This window comes from Protopterus annectens, chromosome 13.part0, assembly GCF_019279795.1.
Source record: "Protopterus annectens isolate FY-2018-M chromosome 13.part0, PAN1.0, whole genome shotgun sequence".
NCBI lineage: Eukaryota > Metazoa > Chordata > Ceratodontiformes > Protopteridae > Protopterus > Protopterus annectens.
This window is the reverse complement of record NC_056747.1, coordinates 1,169,847,405-1,169,867,328: the sequence shown is the minus strand read 5'-3', so window position 1 is coordinate 1,169,867,328 and position 19,924 is coordinate 1,169,847,405. Positions and strand designations below refer to the sequence as shown.

The following is a 19,924-nucleotide window of genomic DNA, read 5'->3' as shown; positions in this document are numbered from 1 at the left end:
CGGCAAGAAAGACTGAAGAAAATGGCGTTGGCTGCATCTTTTATACCCCTGGCGCTCTGACATCAGGGAAGAGGCAACAGCAACCGACGCTGGACCAGGACTTTGGAATTCAGGCAGACTGCGGGTAGCCTGCCAGCAGGATAACCCAAGTGTAATGACTGCAACAGTGAAACACGAACATCGGACAGAATGGAAGCTCTTCCATTACTTAATCCAATAAATATTGACTGACAGGGTTAACAGCAGGGGAGACAAGGGATGTTAGGATAACTAAAAAGAAGCTGTCAGACCACAGCATGGTGATTATAACATTAGGAAAGTAAGATGGGAATCCTGGGCATTAGTACGGAGTCAGTAAAGTACAGTAGTTACAGGGGATGAAGGAGCTGTGAGATACAGAACAAAGTGAAGAAGGTGGACAGGGGGTAAAAGAATGGTATGGGAAAAAAAATCAGCTTGCTGACAGGATATTGAAGCAGAGAAGGAAATAAGGAACAAAGGAGGTCAGGTAACTTCAGCTGGAGGGCAGATTGCAAAAACTGCTGGGCAGATGGAAGGGATTATAAGAGGAGATGAGGCTGATAAAGGACTGAAGAGCCAGATGAAAAAACTGAAGGACTCAATCTGGCTAAGAGGAGGTGAAGTAGAAGCAAAGGAAAACAGGTACAAAATTATGCTGGAAACAGAAAGGTCAAATAAGAAAGGCTTGGGTCAAGGAAATAAAGACAGAACAGGTGCAAACCAATGAGGTAAAGGAATAATTTAAAAGACTACGGAAAGTTATTCAAAGAACAATTAGGAGTGAATTTAGAATTTGAGGAATGGGAAGAAACAAGGTTTCAAATCAGGAAGAGAGAGGCACTGAATGGGAATATCTGAGCAGGGAAAAGTGGTGGTGGCTACTAAGGATCTAAAAAGTGGTAAGGCAGGTGGGTCCTGATAGTTTCCCCAGTGATTTCTGCAAGAAACTTAGATTGCAGGTGAAAGGTTAGTAGTAGCAGTGTTCAATGCTCCCTTAAATGAGGGGGTGTTATCTGCAACCGGTGTGTGAAGCAGCAGTAATGATTTTATACAAGAATAAGGGGGTAAGAAAATTATCAAGTTAACTACAGGCCAATCTTTATTTGCAATGCTAATGCATCACAGCATGACTCATTTTGAAGATGCAAGTAAGCTGTTATCAGTTATTTTGGGGGATTTGTGGAAAACAGAGTTTTAAATATCACCCCAAGAATTCAGCAGTGGGTATGGTGGGATGGGAAATGGGAAGTGGTAGGTTTACCCTAGTCAAGGGAGGAAATAAAAATTAGGGATGAACTGATTAGAAAGTACAGTTTTGTACCTACCATAAATGTAGATGTCCGAACTGGATAGCATCTGCAGTCATAACAAGTGGGTTGTCCTGTCGTCAGGCAGCCCTTCAGTCGGCCGGATTCCAAAGTCCGGTCCGCTGATGTCGCACTCCACCGACGTCATCTCTGTTGGTCTTCGGTATAAAGGCATCAGCTGCCATTTTCCTCAGTTTCTTGCCCCAGATGCCAGTAGCCCTCTTGCAGGCTAAAATTTGGATAGATGCCAATGTTTCCAAATAGATAGAGGTAAACACAACAATAAGCAAGTATGTACATATACACAAACAAATACACCATAAAGACTCCCCAACAGCTAGCTATTAGAAGGGTAAACAACCTAGGAGTACCACAGAGGGGATGGAGGGAGGGTAATCCTGACTGCAGATGCTATCCAGTTCGACATCTACATTTATGGTAGGTACAAAACTGTACTATGTCCTTCATGGATGCATCTGCAGTCATAACAAGTGGGTAGAATACCATAGCCAACTAGGGAGGAGGATAAAAGTAGATTATGGTGTTTAGGTTCCCTTGCAGTACAGCACTCGCAAACCCTGCTCGAGATCTGGTATATAGAGTCTAATTATCATGCTTGCCAAATGTATGCACAGAGCTCCAAGTAGCCTCAATAATGTCTTTGGTTGCCACTCCTCGTAAGAAGGCAGTGGTAGTGGCTGCTGCCCTTGTAGAAAGAGGGCTTATGTTCAGTGGAATTGGTTTTCCATGGAAGGAGTAACAGAATCGTATGCAATTTCCTATCCATTTGGAGATTGTCTGTTTGAAATAGCTTTTCCTTCCCTTCCTGTCGCACAGGCTACAAATAGTTGGTCACTCTTTCTGCTATTTTTTGTTCTGTCCAAGTAGTAGCGTAGCTGTCTATCCAAGGTATGCAGTATTCTTTCCCTCTGTTTTGTGGGTTGGGAAAGAAGGTAGGTAGGTGGATTGCCTGGTTTAAAGACACTCTGGATACCACCTTAGGCATAAATGTAGGATTAGTCCTCATGGACACTCTATCTTGGTGGAAGATTAGGAAGGGTTGCACTGCCATTAAGGCCTGTAGTTCTGAAACCCTCCTTGCTGAAGTAATTGCCAGTAGGAAAGCAGTTTTCCATGACAGGTGTTGTAGGTCTGCTGTTGCTGCTGGTTCAAAGGGTGCTAGTGTCAACTTTTCTAGCACAAAGTTTAAATCCCAAGCTGGTAATGGTGGTTTCCTTGGAGGTTTTACATTCTTGATTCCTCTGAGGAATTGCCTGAGCAAAGTGCGAAAAACAGGTGTATCAAAGCTGTATTCTGCTGAAATAGCTGATGCATGTATCTTGATGGAGGAGTAGGACAGGCCTGAATGAAGAAGTTCGGCCAGATACTCCAGAATGTTAGGCATATCTATGTTTGACACATCTTTTCCTCTTTCCGTACTCCAGATGACAAACCTTTTCCATTTTCCAGCATAGTTCCTTCTTGTTGAAGGTCTGCGTGCTTCAAGAATAATGTCTTTAACTCTTTGGGAAAGTTCTGGAATATCTGCTGCTATGTGATGTTCCATGCAGTCAGTTGTAAGGTTTTTAGGTTTGGATGTATGATGCTGTAGTTGTTCTGAGTTAACATCAAAGGCATCAGGGGTAGTGGCCACATATTGTTCCGAGACATGCTCTTCAGTAGTGGGTACCAGTGTTGTCTTGGCCAGTTTGGAGCTATCAGGATTATCCTTGGACGTTCTTCCTTGATTTTTAGTAGTACCTTGTGTATCAAAGGAAGAGGTGGGAATGCATATGCTGTTAGGCCTTTCCAGTTGAAGGAGAGTGAGTCCACTTTCCATGCTAGTGGGTGGAATGTCCTTGTGCAGAATTTTTGAGCTGGTGATTGAGAGGTGATGCGAATAGGTCTATCTGTGGCATTCCCCATTTCTTTGAGATGGTCTTGAAGATGTCCGGGTGAAGCTTCCATTCGTGGGCATCCAGTGGTTCTGCTTAATATGTCTGCTAGGGTATTGTCTTTCCTGGTACAAATATTGCCTGTAACTGGATGTTGTAGCTGAGTGCCAGGGTCCACAGCTCCAAGGTCATTCTGCATAGGGGTATGAATGAGTGCCTCCCTGTTTGTTGATGTACCACATGACTGTGGTGTTGTCTGTCCTTATCATCAACTGGCCCTCTTTGAGAAATGGTTTGAACTTTTGGATTGCCAGTTTTACTGCCAGCATTTCCTTTAGGTTGATGTGCAGTTGAAGTTGATCCTGTGTCCACAATCCTTGCACGCATTTGTCCAGCATGTGGGCCCCCATCCTAGGTCTGAAGCGCCTGTTGTGATGGGTCTTGCTTGACATCTGCGAAAGGGTAGGCCTGGGTTTGACTGGCATGCCTGAGCCCACCATAGGAACTCCTGTTTTAAGCATGGAATTAGTGGGATTTCTGTTTCTAGACTGTGTCTGTGTTGGGACCACAAATTCTTTAGGTACCACTGTAGTTTTCATATGTAGTCTGGCAAATGGAACCAAGATTATGCATGATGCCATGAAGCCCAAGGCCTGCAGTACTTTTCTTGCTGTTAACTTGTTCAGTTTTGTTAGTGCCAAGAAGTATAGAGGAGTTCTTTTGTTTTTCTGTAGTCAGGAATGCCATTTGTTTTACTGTGTCCAATTCAGAATGTCCTTGTTTGGGATGGTATCAGCCTTGACTTTTGTAAATTGACTGTGTATCCCAGTGCTTGTAGCAAGTAAATGACCCTTTGTAAATCTGTTGTCAGCTTGCTTTTGTTGTCCCTTGTAGCAGGCAGTCGTCCAGGTATGGGTAAATTTGAATTCCCTGAAGTCTGCAATGGGCGATTACTGATGCCAGGCATTTTGTGAATACTCTGGGCGCAGTAGATAAGCCAAAAGGCAATGCTGAGAATTGATAGTGCTCTGATCCTGCAAGAAATCTGAGGTATCTTCTGCAGATTGGTCGAATGGGGACGGCAGGTATGCCTCCTTGAGATCTAGAGTTACCAGCCAAGACTCCTTGCCCAGCATGGGAAGAAGTTGCTGTAAGGTCAGCATTTTGAATTTTGGGACAATGATGTATGTATTTAAGGTGGACAGGTCGAATTGGTCTCCAACTTTTTCCTTTCTTGGAACTAGGAATAGTCTGGAGTAGAACCCCTTTCCTTGCTCTGCTGTTGGCACTCTTTCCACAGCTCTCATGTTTGCTAACTCCATTATCTGGCGTAGAGCCTCTGTTTTTGATTTGGAGGTAGATTTGGCATTCCTCTTTTGACTGGTAAAGTGTGGAAATGAAACCGTAACCTTGATCTATGGTTTGTAAAATCCACTTGTCCTTTGTTATGTAGTGCCAGTTCTTTGAAAATAAGGTTAACTTTCCGCCTAGAGGAGCTGCTATTTGTTCCCTGGTAGGATTTAGGAAGTCACTGTGGTTGTGTTGATGTAGTGGCAGTGGCTGTGTCTGTGCCTCTGTTGTTACCTTGCCACTGTCTTCCTCTGTAGGCACCTCCTCTGGATTGGTTTCTGCCTCTGGAGCCTATTCCTGCCCCTTTGAAATTTTGTGGAGTCAGGAAAGGACCAATTTTGGCAGGCCAGTTCCTGCTAAACCTTGGGGGTTGAACCTGCAAGAAATCTTTAACAGTTTGAACTGATTTTGCCTTTTCTTCCATTTTCTTCATAACCTGCTGGGCAGATGTACCAAACAAACTTGTCTTGTCCATAGGAGCATCTAGCAACTTAGCTTTAACATGATCCGTAAAGCTTGTTCCTTTAGCCATGCATGCCTTCTTATCACTGTGCCTGTCATGGCTGATCTAAATGAAGCCTCCAGTGCATCATAGCCACATTTTAAGGAATGGTTGCTAACCTGTTGTATGTTATTTACCATCTCTAATACATATTTCTTATCAAGAGATTCATCAGTGGTTAGTTTTTAGTTAACTGAGCCAGCATAAACTCTTGGTATTGTTTCATGTGAAACTGACAGTTTAAAGCTCTAGCTGAGAGAGTAGCTGAAGTGTAGACCTTTTACCCCATCTGTCTAATGACCTTGCTTCCCTTTCAGAAGGAATAGGATTTTTAGCTATGGTCGCGCTACTGCCTTGGGGCCCTGGGATATAGTTTCTGGGTCTGCAAGTGGAGCCTTGTAAAGGTGGTGATGAGTATCTGGCACCCTGTAAAATCTGTCGGTTTGGCAGGGGCTGGGGTAAAGAATCTGGAGCGGAGCAAACATCATTGAAAGCATCATCCACCACAGAGAACAGGGGGTATAGCTAAGGGCCTGTGCTGTGGGAGATGCAGAAAAGTCCTAAGTCTTTTTCTGGAGTCTGAAAAATCCTGTTGCTGCCATTGGAACTGTTCGCATGGCATGCAAGGTTTCCCCAAAGGAGAATTCTTCTGGTGGGGAAGCAGCTGGGATGGATTCTTCAGCATCAGAATCTTCAAAATTGGAGAAGGTAGCCTCTGGCTGGTCAGTTATGTCTGATTCATCAGCAGAATCATCAGAGGACACTGGCTCGGGGCTCTGCCCTAGGTCTCTTCTCTGGGGGCTGAGAGGCCCTGTCTGGGTGAGATTGAGATCCTCTAATTAAAGAAATTAAATCTTCTGCCAAAGTAAGCATTTGAGAACTAGAAGAGGGCCTGGATGTGGGTGGTTTAACAGGCACTGTTTTAGTAGTCTTGGCTGCTTTAGCCCTGGCGAAGGCCTTAATGGACATGGCTGCTGGAGGCCTAGCAGCACCACGTGGGGTAGAAACATCCAAGGATGGTGTCTGATAAGTCAACCACCGTAGTGGGTAAAATTTCTGAGGTCGCAAGAGTTGTAGCAGGGGCCTCAGTTGTAGGAATAGGTTCAGCTGTACTTTGTTCAGTTTTCGGTTCGGCTGAAACCGGACACTCGCGGTTTGCTTGACCATGGTTTCGCCGAAACCGCGGACCGGAAAGTGTCGGTCTTTATCTTTCGTTTTGTTAGATTGGGTAGTCGGAGGATCCGGCGGCATAATGTACGCAAAATCAGAACCGAAAAACTGTTCTGCAAACTCCGACCGACGTTGAAAGAAGCACAGGCCGAACAGGCTGCTGGGCTGGGCCTAAACAAGGCAGACAGTAAGAGTGGAAATCTTTATGAGGTATTTGTTTCCCACAGATTAAACAATTGTTAACTTTTTCTGACATCGGCTGAGGCAAGAAAGAGTCCAACGGGTACTTAGCTTTAGAAGTCTTCAAGTAGTATTCGTAGAAGTAATCTCTGGATCCGACCGGCACTTGCGAACAGCTTCTGCTTGACGCCGCAAGAAAGACTGAGGAAAATGGCGCCGCTGATGCCTTTATACCCGAAGACCAACAGAGATGACGCCGGGTGGAGTACATCAGCGAAGCGGACCGGACTTTGGAATCCGGCCGACTGAAGGGCTGCCTGACGACAGGACAACCCACTTGTTATGACTGCAGATGCATCCATGAAGGACATCCCCGATTCTTCAACATGTGATGTATTAAGGTTGGCCTACAGATGTCAGCCAATGTTGAAAGTGATAGCAGACCTGGAGAGATTACCTAATACAGTCACTGGAAGGGTAAAAGAGGAGGAATAAAGAACAGTTGTTTACACTTACCATAAATGTAGATGTTCGAGTGTATTCACTGTTGCAGTCATCACATTTGGGTTATCTGCCTGCAGGTAGCCCTCAGTCGGCCCAAATACCAGAGTCTTGGGATTTCTGCGTCGGATGCTGTCGCCTCTTTCATGATGTCAGGTCGTCAGGGATATAAAACATGCAGCAGACGCAATTACATCAGTTTTTCTTGCCCTAGATGTCAGGAGCCCTCAAAATTGGAAGCTATTACATGGTGTGGAACACCTCCAGTAAAAAGTAAATACCCCTGCCATAAAAGATGGCCATAAAGAGGATAGGTAGAAAGGATAGAGAAAGCCAGGGGGCTGGAGGGAGGGAAACCAGAATTGCAACAGTGAATACACTTGAACATCTACATTTATGGTAAGTGTACACAACTGTACTATGCTCTTCGTGTTTCACTGTTGCAGTCATCACACTTGGGTTGATTCCCAAAGCTGAGGAAGGGTGGAGGCAGTCAAGAAGTGTTGGGGCTGGCTAGCAGGCCTTGTAAGACTGCTGTAGCAAATCCACCTCTGGATTTAGAAAAAATAGGTAAGTGGTAACGGTTGGTGAAGGTGTGTATGGAACTCCAGGTTGCAGCTTCCAGGATGTCCCTGGTAGGGACTCCCCTGAGAAATGCTGTAGAGGTTGAAATAGCTCTAGTGGAATGAGTTCTGATCCCCACAGGGGTAGGTTTTCCATGGTGCTTGTAGCAGAAATGGATGCAGTGTGCTATCCATTTGGAAATGGTTTGCTTCGAAATGGCCTTGCCCTCTGCCCCTGTAGCAAAGCTGACTAGCAGCTGGTCACATTTTCTGAAAGGCTTAGTCCTGTCAAGGTAGAACCTGAGCTGTCTGTGCACGTCCAAGGAGTGCAGGATCCTTTCCCCTTTATTCTGAGGATTAGGGAAAAAGGTTGGCAAATGGATGGATTAGTTTAAAGCCACACTGGATACCACCTTGGACATAAAGGAAGGGTTATAGTCCTGAGGGAAACCCTGTCAGCATGGAAAATAATGAAGGGCTCCACCGCCATTAGTGTCTGTAACTCAGACACTCTTCTTGCTGAAGTAATAGCTAGAAGTAAGGCTGTTTTCCAAGAGAGGAATTTTAACTCTGCTGAAGCATCAGGTTCAAAAGGGGGAAGTGTGAGCTTCTCCAGTACAAAGTTAAGGTCCCAGGCTGGGCTGGCAGCTCTCCTAGGGGGCCTTAAATTGTTAGCTCCTCTCAGGAACTGTTTTATGAGAGGGTGAGAAAAGACAGGAGGCTCAGTATTATAATGAGCTGAAATGGCAGAGGCATGAATCTTAACGGAGGAGAAGGATAGGCCTTTGTGGAGCAGCTCTGCGAGGTGATCAAGGATATGAGGTAAGATGGGCACAGCTGTGTCCTTTCCTTGAGACTGACTCCAAGAAAAATATATTTTCCAGTTTTCAGCATAGGATTTTCTAGTACTAGGCCTTCTGGCCTCAAGGATGACATCCAGCACCTGTTTGCAGAGGGATGCTCGTGGTGTATTAAAGCCAGGCTGCAAGGTTTAGGGTTTGCAACTGTGGATGCAAAATCTGTCCCTCCTGCTGTTACAGCAGGGAAGGTGTCTGATGTAGGTGCCAGGGTAGCACTGCTGTCAGACTGCGAAGTGTTGGCGTGGCTGGTTCGATGCAATAAGGATTGGCCTTGGCCTGTCCTGTTTGATCTTGAGTAGTACTTTTGAGAGGAGGGGCAGAGGAGGAAAGGCATAAATTGACAGGTTTTCCCATGTAAAGGATAGGGCGTCCACCTTCCAGGCTCTGCTGTGAGGGTTCCTGGTACAAAATTTGCTCGATTGGTGGTTTTGGGGGGAGGCAAAACGGTCCACCTCCGGTGTTCCCCACCTCTGGGTTATAAGCTTGAATGAGTTGGGTTCCAGTTCCACTCGTGAAGGTCCAGTAGATTTCTGCTTAAGTCGTCTGCCAGTCAATTTTGCTTGCCTGGCAGGAATTGAGCTTGTAGGTACACTTGTATCCTTCAAGCCTGTGTTCCACAGAGCCATGGATAACCTGCAGAGTGGGTAAGAATGAGTCCCACCCTGCTTGTTTATGTACCACATAACTGGTGTTGTCTGTCTTTATCAGGAGCTGTCATGGAAGGATAAGGTATTTGAAGACTGTCTGAGCATTCTGTACAGCTAGCATCTCTTTTTGATTGATATGCAGGAGAATTTGTTCTGGGCTCCATTTACCTTGAATGCATTTGCCTGCCATGTGAGTCCCCCATGCATAGTCTGATGCATCTGTTGTCAGGGTTTGGGCGGCAAGAGGTTGAGGGAAAGCAAGTCCCTTGTTGTTGTTGCATGCTTACGCCCACCACAGGAACTCTGCCCTTAGACAAAGTGTGATAGGAATCACTGTTTCCAAGTCCTGAGAATGTTGACACCAGAGACTTTTTAAGTATCACTGAAGTTTCCTCATATGCAGTCTTGCATATGGAATTAGCAGAATGCATGAGGCCATGAACCCTAGGGCTTGCAGTACTTTCCTTGCAGATAGCTGGGCTGTTAGCCATTAGTTTGAAATAGTTTGTCAAATGGACCAGTTTTTCTGGAGTGAGGAATGCCATCTGGGAAGTTGTGTTCAAGCTTGCTCCCAGGAATACAATTTGTTGGCTGGGCACCAGTTGTGATTTCTTTTCGTTGATGGTGTATGCCAGTGAAGTTAGAAGTCTTTTTACAAATGCCAGGTGCTGAAGTAACAATTCCTGACTGTCCACCTGAATCAGGCAATCGTCTAAGTATGGGTAGATCTGAATATTTCTCTACCTGCAGTATGCAATGGCTGGAGCCAAGCATTTTGTGAACACTCTGGGCGCAGTAGACAAGTCAAAGGGAAGTGCAGAGAACCGATAGTGCATAGAGCCTGCCCTGAAACGTAGATATTTCCTGCAAGACTCCCTTATGGGAATGTGCAGATAGGCTTCTTTTAAGTCTAGGGTGACTAACCAGGCATCTTTGGCTAGCATAGGAAGAAGCTGCTGCAGTGTAATCATTCTGAATTTTGGGACCATGAGAAAGGTGTTGAGAATTGATAGATCCAGGATAGGGCACCAAGAGCTCTCTCTTCTGGGCACCAGGAACAGTCTGGAGTAGAAACCCTGTCCCCTTTGTTCTACTGGAACAGGCTGAATAGCCCTGACATGGAAAAGGGAAAGTACTTTCTTTTGAGCCCCTGCCCACTGGTTTGGAGGAAGGTCTGGCAACCCGCTTGGTGTTGGCAGTGAGTGGAAGTAGAATCTGTTGCCCTGGGATACAATGTTTAGAACCTATCGGTCCTGAGTAATGGACATCCAGTTTTTTTTAATAAAGGGCGAGTTTTCCTCCTAGGGGCGCAAGTACTTGGGCATGGCTGGGAAGGATAATTGGAAAGTCACTGTGAACTTTTTCCATGAGGGGGTGGCTTAACACTCCCTGGTTTTGAGGGGGAAACACTCCACTGTTTAGACCTCTGCATACCCTGAAACTGTTTCCCCGGGGTTTGGACTGAGAAGGCCTGTGAGGGACTGGAAAGGACCAGTTTTTTAAAGGCCAATGCCTACAGAATCTAGGTGGCTGCAGCTGTAAGAAATCTTTTGACGGTTTGCATAGATTTAGCTTTTTCTTCCATCTTTTTAAGAACAACTTCTACTTTTATAGGTTCATACTAGGCTATCTGCCCTAGGGCATTTATAAGCCTAGCCAGAATGTGTTTGGCTTACGCCACCCATTTTAAATTTATTTTGCTATGCCCTTTTTCGAGGTTAGTATACTGTGTCTCTGTCTAACAGTGACACAGAAGTGATACCCGGGGTAAACCTACGATCTCCCATCCACTCATCAAGATTCCTCTTGAAGAGAGTCAATGAGGACTCTGCCTAACCTGGACTGGGATTTTATTCCAGAATGAAGGAGCCTCTGGGTTATCAATCTGTCCCTCCAGCATGTCCTATTTATTTCAGTGCTCAGGTTCAAGTCTCTCGAGCCTCTAGCTCGATGGGATTTGGATTTTCTGAGGTGCATCATGTCCATTAATTCCGGGTTGGACATGGCTTTATGTACGCAGGCCCAGATCGCCCCTGAACAGGCGGTATGCCACTGAGTAGAGCTGGAGTTTCTTTAACCGGGCAGGATATGGCATCTGTTTGAGCCCTTTGATCCTCTTGGTGAGGTACTTTTGGGGTCTTTCCAGTTGCTGCAGGTGTCTGGTAAGGTACATCCCAAAGGGGCATTGTACTCAATTATGGGCCTGATGAGGGATGAGTAAAGAGGCACGATGACCTCCCCTGATCTAGATGTGAATCCCTTCATGATTAGGTGGGCTATATAAAATGTTTTTCTAACCACTTTGGCCACGTGGTTGTCAAATGAGAGATTGCTATCAACTTGGGTCCCCAGGTCCCTAATTACTTCTGTACTCTGTAATGGATTACCACCTATGTGGTAATTTGTGGGCACTTTGTTTTTGCCAAAGGGGATGACTATACACTTTTTGGCATTTAGCTTGAGGCCATGGCTCTGGCACCAGTTGTCCGTTTCTAGGAGGCCCTTTTGGAGGATGCTTGTGTCGGCTGGAGAGTCGATTATGGCGCCCAGTTTGTAGTCACCTGTGAACTTGGTCAGCCACAGTCCTTCCGTGTTGGCCTGTACCTCCGAGAAATATATACCGAACAAGAGAGGTCCCAGGACTGAGCCTTGTGGGACACCACTTATAACTGGTTTGGAGTCTGACATGGCTCCCGCAATTCTAACCATGTGGGTTCTGTCCTTGAGCCAGTTTGCAATCCATCTAGTGACATAGGGTGCCAAACAAACGCTCCTGATTTAATGGAGCATCTAGTAATTTTGCTTTGACATGGTCAGGCAAGACTTGTTCCTTTAGCCAAGCATGCCTTCTCAGTACAGACCCACTGAAAGCAGCCCTGCAAGATGCTTCTAAGGCATCAAACCCACACTGCAAAGTATGTTTACTAACTTGGTTTGTAGAATGCATTAACTCTTATAAATTTTTATTTTCTGCACAATCTGGAAGTAACACCATTTTTTTGTTTAATTAGTTCCATAATATGTTGCTGGTATTTCAACATGTGAAAATGGCAGTTCAAAGCCCTGATGGCAAGAGTTGCAGAGATATATACCTTCTTACCCCATCTGTCTAAAGCTCCAGAATCCCTGTCTGAAGGGGTAGGGTTTTTGGCTGTAGTAGCCTTAATGCCTTTAGATCCCTGGGAAATGGTCTCTGGATCCATAGTAGGATTCTTAGAGAGAAATTTGTGAGAGTCAGGTACTCTGTAGTACCTGTCAGGTTTTCTAGGATCTGGTGGTAAGGTGTCAGGAGTAAGACTGGACTCCAAGAAGACATCATCTACAATATCCAGAACAGGGCGTATAGCTAGAGGCCTGTGCTGAGGCAAATCTAAAAATTCCCCCGAGTCTCTTTTTGGACAGAGGATAGTCCTGGCATTCTCAATGGAAATGCTCTCTTAAGGTATGCAAGGTTTCACCAAAAGAGAAATCCTCTGGAGGGGAGGCAGAGGGAATGGATTCTTCTGCATCTGAATCCTCATAGGTAGATAAGGGTATGTCCTGGTAATCAGAAGGGTGAGTTATTAGACTCCTGGTCTGTACAATTAGAAGGAAATTCAATTATTTGTCTTTTGGCAGGGGAAGTCTGTCTTCCCCTAATTAGAGTAATAAGGTCTTCAGCCATTCTAAGCATTTGTTTTTGAGGCATGGGAGCTTGAGCATGCGCTTTGGACATCAGTTTTCTAGGTGTAGTGTGAACTCTGGGCTTGAGAAACTCGGTAGTTTTAGTTGGAAATGAAGTTGTCGGTTTAATATGAATATTGGTAGGTCGGAATACACTGTCAGAAGCCGGTGTCTGCACAGCGGCTCCAGACCCATCCAAGGTAGAGACATCCTCAGGTTCCATAGTCGAAGAAGCATCTCGCCGCATACCGGACTCAGAATGGGTCTCAGCAGAGGCCTACGAATCTGTAGAAGCGGGTATCAGGGGCTGCAAAGGCGCCTCACTGAGTACAGGCAGACTGGCGACTAGCTTAATGGAAGCGTCGTCGGCAGTTTTTGACCTATGCGGTTCGTCTCTGTCTTTGTCTTTCCACTTTTTCAGAAGATCGGTAGTCAAATGGCTTACTGAAGCCATTTCGGAATAGGGGGAAAGTACAATTGTACACTCGAACATCTACATTTATGGTAAGTGTACACAACTGTACTATGTTCATCTTGTTTCACTGTTGCAGTCGTAACAAATGGGTTGATTCCCAAAGCCCAGTGAAAAGGGAGGAGGAACCAACAGAATCAAGGATTGGAGATAAATGCCCTGCAGAACAGCAGTGACAAACCCTGCCCCTGGCTATGGGAAACAGAGGCAAATTATAATGTTTTGTGAAACTGCGAACAGAAGACGTCCAAAAATATCTTTAGTAGGGACACCCCTTAAAAAGGCTGCAGAAGTGGAAGCTGCTCTAGTTGAGTGGGTCCTAACCCCTTGAGGAGGAAACTTGCCATGAAAGGAGTAACAATAGTTGATGCAATGTGCAATCCACTTGGAAATGACTTGCTTAGAAATAGCCTTACCCTGAGCTCTAGGGGCAAAACTGACCAATAACTGAGCTGATTTTCGAAGGTCTTTAGTCCTGTCCAGGTAAAACCTGAGCTGTCTGTGCACATCAAGAGAATGCAGGATCCTCTCACCTTTATTTCGAGGATTAGGAGAGAAGGTAGGAAGGTGTATGGACTGATTAAGAGTCAAGCTAGAAACCACCTTTGGCATAAAGGAGGAATTGGTTCTCAAGGAAACCCTGTCTGGATGGAAAATAATAAAAGGCTCCACAGCCATCAAAGCCTGCAGCTCCGAAACCCTCCTTGCTGAGGTTATAGCCAAGAGGAAGGCAGTCTTCCAAGAGAGAAACTTTAAATCTGCAGTGGCAGCTGGCTCCAAAGGAGGAAGAGTGACTTTCTCTAGAACAAAATTAAGATCCCAGGCTGGAGTAGGTGCCCTTCTGGGAGATTTTAAGTTGCAAGCACCTCTGAGAAACATTTTCATCAGGGGATGAGAGAAAATGGGTTGTTCAAGAGAACAATGAGCAGAAATGGCTGAAGCATGGAGCTTGATAGAAGAAAAAGAAAGACCACCCTGAAGCAATTCAGTCAGGTATTCCAAGATCAGAGGAAGGGTAGGCTGAGAAGATTCCCCTCTAGCCTGCATCCAATGACAGAACCTTTCCCATTTGCCATCGTAGGACTTCCTTTTGCTAGGCCTCCTGGCCTCCCTCAGCACGTCAACCATCTGCTGGGAAAGGGAAGAAGATAAGGAAGGAGTCATACTATGAGCCATGCTGCCAAATGAAGGGATTGAAGATGACGATGCAGAATGATACCCCTTCCTAATCCAAAAGATCTGGCTTCAGAGGAAGATGCCAAGGAGGAAATTGGGAGAGACTGCGAAGCAGTGGATACCAATGCTGTCTGAGCCAGTCTGGAGCTATGAGAATAGTCCTTGGTCGTTCGTCCCTAATCTTCAACAACATTCTGGGTAGAAGAGGAAGAGGAGGAAAGGCGTAAATTGATAGCAACGTCCAAGGGAAGGACAAAGCATCCACTCTCCAGGCTCTGCTGTGATGCTGTCTGGTGCAAAAGAGAGGTAGAAGATGACTGTCCGGGGAGGAGAAAAGATCCACCTGAGGCATGCCCCAACGTTGAATGATGCTGTAAAAAAACTGCTCTGTTCAGCTGCCACTCGTGAGGATCCAGGGTTCGCCTGCTCAACTGGTCTGCCAAAACATTGAGCCTTCCTGGAAGGAACTGAGCTAGGGATGCTGCCATTGACCAAAGAGTCACACTTTGTTTGCGCAGGGGGTAAGAGTGAGTCCCTCCCTGCTGGTTGATGGATCACATGACTGTGGTGTTGTCTGTTCTGACAAGTAAGGTCCCTGGAGAAAGAAGGTGCTTGAAGGTTAGTAAAGCCTGTTGAACTGCAATCATGTCCTTTAGATGTATGTACAGGTGCATCTGCTGGGAATTCCACCGTCCCTGTATGCATCTGCCATCCAGGTGTGCTCCCCAGGCGTAGTCTGATGCGTCTGTAGTCAGAACTCAAGTGACAGGAGGTGTCTGAAAGGGCATGCCCTTGTTCTGTAGACAGGTTATTGCCCACCATAAAAACTCAGTCTGCAGAGATGGAAGCAGAGGGATCATCATATCCAGGTCCTGTGCGTGTTGACAACAAATGTTCTTGAGGTACCATTGCAATTTCCTCATATGCAGTCTTGCATATGGAATCATGAGAATACAAGATGCCATGAATCCCAGAGCTTGCAGATATTTCCTTGCAGGGAGCTGGAACAGGCTTGCCAAGTCCTTGAAGTAAACTGAATGAGTTGTCTCCTCCTCCTGGGTGAGATGTGTCATCTGGGCAGCTGTGTTCAGACTCGCTCCCAGGAATGTTATCTCCTTGGATGGTACATTTTTGATTTTTCCTCATTGAGAGTGTAACTCAGGGAAGAGAGAAGAGTCTTTACGAATTCTAGATCCTTTAGTAGCTGCTCCTGAGAACTTGTTCGAATCAGACAGTCGTCCAAGTATGGGAAAATCTGAATTTTCTTCTGCCTGCAAAAAGCAATGACTGGGGCCAGGCACTTCGTGAAGACTCTGGGAGCAGTAGATAAGCCAAAGGGCAGCGCAAAGAATTGATAATGCTGCTTGCCCACTCTGAAACAAAGATACTGTCTGCAACTTTGCCTGATAGGGATGTGCAGATAAGCCTCTTTGAGATCCAAGGTTACCAGCCAGGAATCCTTTTCTAGCACTGGTAGCAACTGATGCAGAGTGAGCATTTTGAACTTTGGAATCACTAGAAAAGAGTTCAGAATGGAAAGATCCAGGATAGGACGCAGGTGCCTTCTTTTTTTTGGAACTAGGAAAAGCCTGGAATAAAAGCCCTGGCCTACCTGCTGAGCAGGAACTGCTTCTATTGCTCCCAGATGAAACAAAGACAACATTTGTTTCTCTACTTCTGCCATTTGGTTTGGAGGAACATCTGGGAATCCATTGGGAACTGGAAAGGTGTGGAAAGAAAACTTGTGCCCCAGGGACACCGTTCTGAGCACCCATTTGTCGTTTGTGATAGAGGCCCAGACATCTGAAAAAAGGGCCAACCTTCCCCCTAAAGGACTCTCCAGGCAAGCAAGAACAGGCAGAAGTTGTAAAAGGTCATTTAGAGTGTTTTGATTGAGATGCAGGCCTGCCTTAGAAGTGAAAGCCTGCCACCGCCTAGACCTTTGAGGAGTAGCTGTCTGCCCCCTAGAAGATTTGTAACCCCTAGTCCTGAAACGGTTCTGTCTGCTGGTATCAGGAAAGGTCCAACTCTTGAAAGAGTAATTCCTGCTAAAGCGAGGAGGTTGAACTTGCAGAAAATCTTTTAACAGTTTGTATGGACTTGGCCTTATCTTCCATCTTGTTAAGCACCTCCTCAGCTTTGCTGCCAAAAAGATTGTCTTTATGCAAAGGTACATCCAAAAGCTTAGCCTCGACAGGTTCTGGAAGAGGCTGTTCTCTGAGCCAAGCGTGCCCTCTAATAAAAGATCCAGTAGCTGTAGCCCTACTGGAGGCCTCAAGGATGTCAAAACCACAATGCAAGGAATGCTTATTGACCAGAGTGGCTGAATTCAACAAATCCTGCATGTCTTTACTCTCTGCCAAAAGAGGTACACTTGCAATCTTAGACTTAACAGCCTCCAAGGTGTGTTGTTGGTACTTCAGCATATGAAAAGGCAATTGGCAGTCCTAATAGTTAGGGTGGCAGAGTTATAAACTTTCTTGCCCCACCTATCAAGATTCCTAGATTCCCTGTCCGAAGGAACATGATTCCTGGTAACAGTGGCCTTAACTCTTTTAGGGCCCTAAGAAATAACCTCTGGATCCGCCAACGGGTTCCTAAGAAGAAATAGATGAGAATCAGGGACTCTGTAGTACCAGTCAGGTTTCCTGGGAGCAGGGGGGACTGAGTTTGGAGACAAGGAATTTTCCAGAAGAACATCAACTTCCAACACAGGGGGGATAGCCAAAGGATTATGCTGAGGTAGATCCAGAAACTCCCTAATCCGTTCCTTAGATTGGGGATAATCCTGGCTTTCCCATTTAAAATGTTCCCTGAGGGTATTTAAATTGTCACCAAAAGAGAAATCCTCTGGAGGAGAGGCCGAAGGGATGGACTCTTCTGCATCTGAATCCTCAAAGGGAGGAAAAAGCCTGAGAAAATTCCTCTTTATCAGCAGAAATGCTGGAAGAATCCGATCCTGAACAGGACAAAAACCTCAGGAGAAACATCCTTACTCCTTTTAGGAGTATGAGGCTGAGAACCCCTGATAAGAGTTAACAAATCATTAGCCATTTTAACCATTTGGGATTGAGGGGAACTAGAAGGAAATGGAGCCTGCCTTTTCACAGGCTTACGAATGAAAGGCTTACCTGCAAGCCTGAAGGACTCGGGAGGTCTGGCAACCGCCGAAGGAACAGCAGGAGTGGAAGAAAGAAGTCTGCTGTCGGAGCGTAAAGCTGAGGCCTCGGACCCCGGAGTCAGCTTAGCAGTACCAACTCCAGCAGAAGAGGCAACCGGCAACAGGTCAGAAGACAAACTGGAGGCCGAAGGCCTAAGGGACTCGGATTCAATCAAGGCTTGTGGTTGTACATCTGCAGACTGCAGGGACTGTGAAAGCGTCTCAATAGCTCCCACCTGACTGATGACCAACTTAACCTCATCAGAGGACTTCGTTTTCTGAGGCCTGTCATGGTCCTTTGTCCTTACGCTTTTTTGGAATATCCGAAGCCTGAAAACCGGTGGACGCCATACCAACAAACTTGTGCCAAACTCTGAAATGCTTAGCCAAAATCTTAGCCCGATGACCGATAGTATGCAGATTAAAGGAGGCACAAAGATTACAATTGGGAACGTCGTGATCAAAGCCTAAACAGATAATACAATAGGAATGAAAATCTCTATGGGGAAATCTGCTTTCCACAGGTAAGGCAAGTATTAACTTTTTCTGATGTTCGTTAAGGCAAGAAAAAAAGAGGATCCCCAAAGGGATACTTAGTTGTAGTAGACTTCAACTCTTTGTAGTCGAAAACCAACAAAGGTAAACTGTCAACTGGCACTTGTATATGAAAATCTTCTGCTTCGGGCTCTGTGGCAAGGAAGACTGAGGAAGTGACGTCAGCTGCCTCTTTTTATATTGGACGCTCTGACGTCCTTTACAACAGACGGCAACAGACGTCATTTTTACTTACCTTTGCTATTCTGGCTGACTGAGGGCTACCGGGAGCCGGATAACCCATTTGTTAGGACTGCAACAGTGAAACACGATGAACATCGAGAGCAAAAGAATTTAGCCACAAAAATAGCCCGACGACGAATGGTTCGGGTGTTAAACCAGGCACAAAATCGACAGCGAGGGACGTCGTGGTCTGGGCCTAAACAGGTGACGAAGAAAGAATGAAAATCTCTGTGAGGTATTTGCTTTCCACAAGCAAGACAATTGTTATTTTTTTCTGACATCGGTTAGAGAAAGAAAAAAAAAAATCCCCAACGGGGTACTTAGCTTTAGAAGCCTTCAGGTCTGAAACCTGAAAAAACGAAAATTTCAGGTAGCAGCTGGCTGCTTCTGCTTCGGGCTTCTTCTCGGCAAGAAAGACTGATGTAGTGGCATCGGCTGCATGTTTTATACCCCTGACGTCATGGAAGAGGCAACATCATCAAATGCAGAAATCCCAGGACTCTGGTATTCAGAGCGACTGAGGGCTACCTGCAGGCAGATAACCCAAGTGTGATGACTGCAACAGTGAAACACAAATTACATCCACAACAAGGTTGAAAAGTAAGAAAAAAAGGAAGGGAAGGTGGGAACTGACAGAATTTTTTTTTTTTTTTTTTTTTTTTTTTTTTTTTTTTTTTACACGTTACTGATATAAACACAGCCCAAATAATAAGTGGATGCAAGTATGGTAAGGAAGGAATGCAAGAAGGAATCATCAGGATGATGGAAATGATAGACGTGACATGGTGTAAAGCATATGGCAGAGAAGAATAAATAAGTAGGAATACAAGAGCTTAATTTAAGGTGTTTAGGATGTGAAGGATAAAATGGAAGGTTTGATTGTGACATCAGATGGGAATTGAATGAGTAAAGGATGTGTTAAGAGGGTGAGAGGGTAGTACACCTAGACAATGACAACAGGAAGAGTAGCAATTTGCAATCCAGTGAGGGATAAGCAATGGAGACTTTTACATTGGTTCTACAGAACTCCAGTGAGAGTTCAAAACAAATAGTGACCAGATGACCACTGTAGGTGGTGCTGATGAGGGGAGCTAATCAACTGCACATGGGCTACGAGTGCAAAGAGTTTCAAAGGCTGTGGAATGTATTCTAGAGATACAGAGGAGGCCATACAGAAAGGAGGGGAAAATGTGGGATTTTTCCTTGTCTGGAATAGAGACAGAGGGCTGGAGGTGAAAGATACAGGAGGGGGAAGAGGTTTTGACAGTAAGAGCAATGTAGAACGAGAAACACTGCAAAGAGCTGGAAGGAGGGGAGAATTAGCTTTGTGGGCAAAAAAGAGATACTGAACCGAATGACAAAAAGGCTATGCTCATAAAACAGAACAAATTTAACAAAATATACAACAGCAAAATGGAGGAAGAATGAAAAAGGGCTGAATGTATTTGGTCAAGCTCGAGTAACAGAGCAAGAATGAAGAAGGGGGAGTTGAAGTGAAAAGTTACATCCAAAAAATTTAGAAATGAAGTGGGATAATATGAACGTAACAGTACCATTTTTCACTGCTAAGTGGAAAACAAGATGGGAAACTGTGTCCATTTACTGTTGACAGAAGTGATGATTACACCCAAAAACAATAATAAAAAATATATATAAACAGGAAAATACTGTGCAACTTCA

General features: G+C 45.3%; 1 protein-coding gene across 2 annotated transcripts in view; it reads right to left on the bottom strand.

Annotated features, from left to right (window-relative positions):
- Positions 1-19,924, bottom strand: part of UBTF (upstream binding transcription factor) — a gene marked incomplete at its 5' end in the record, with an annotated part of 198,277 nt that overhangs the window by 15,107 nt on the left and 163,246 nt on the right.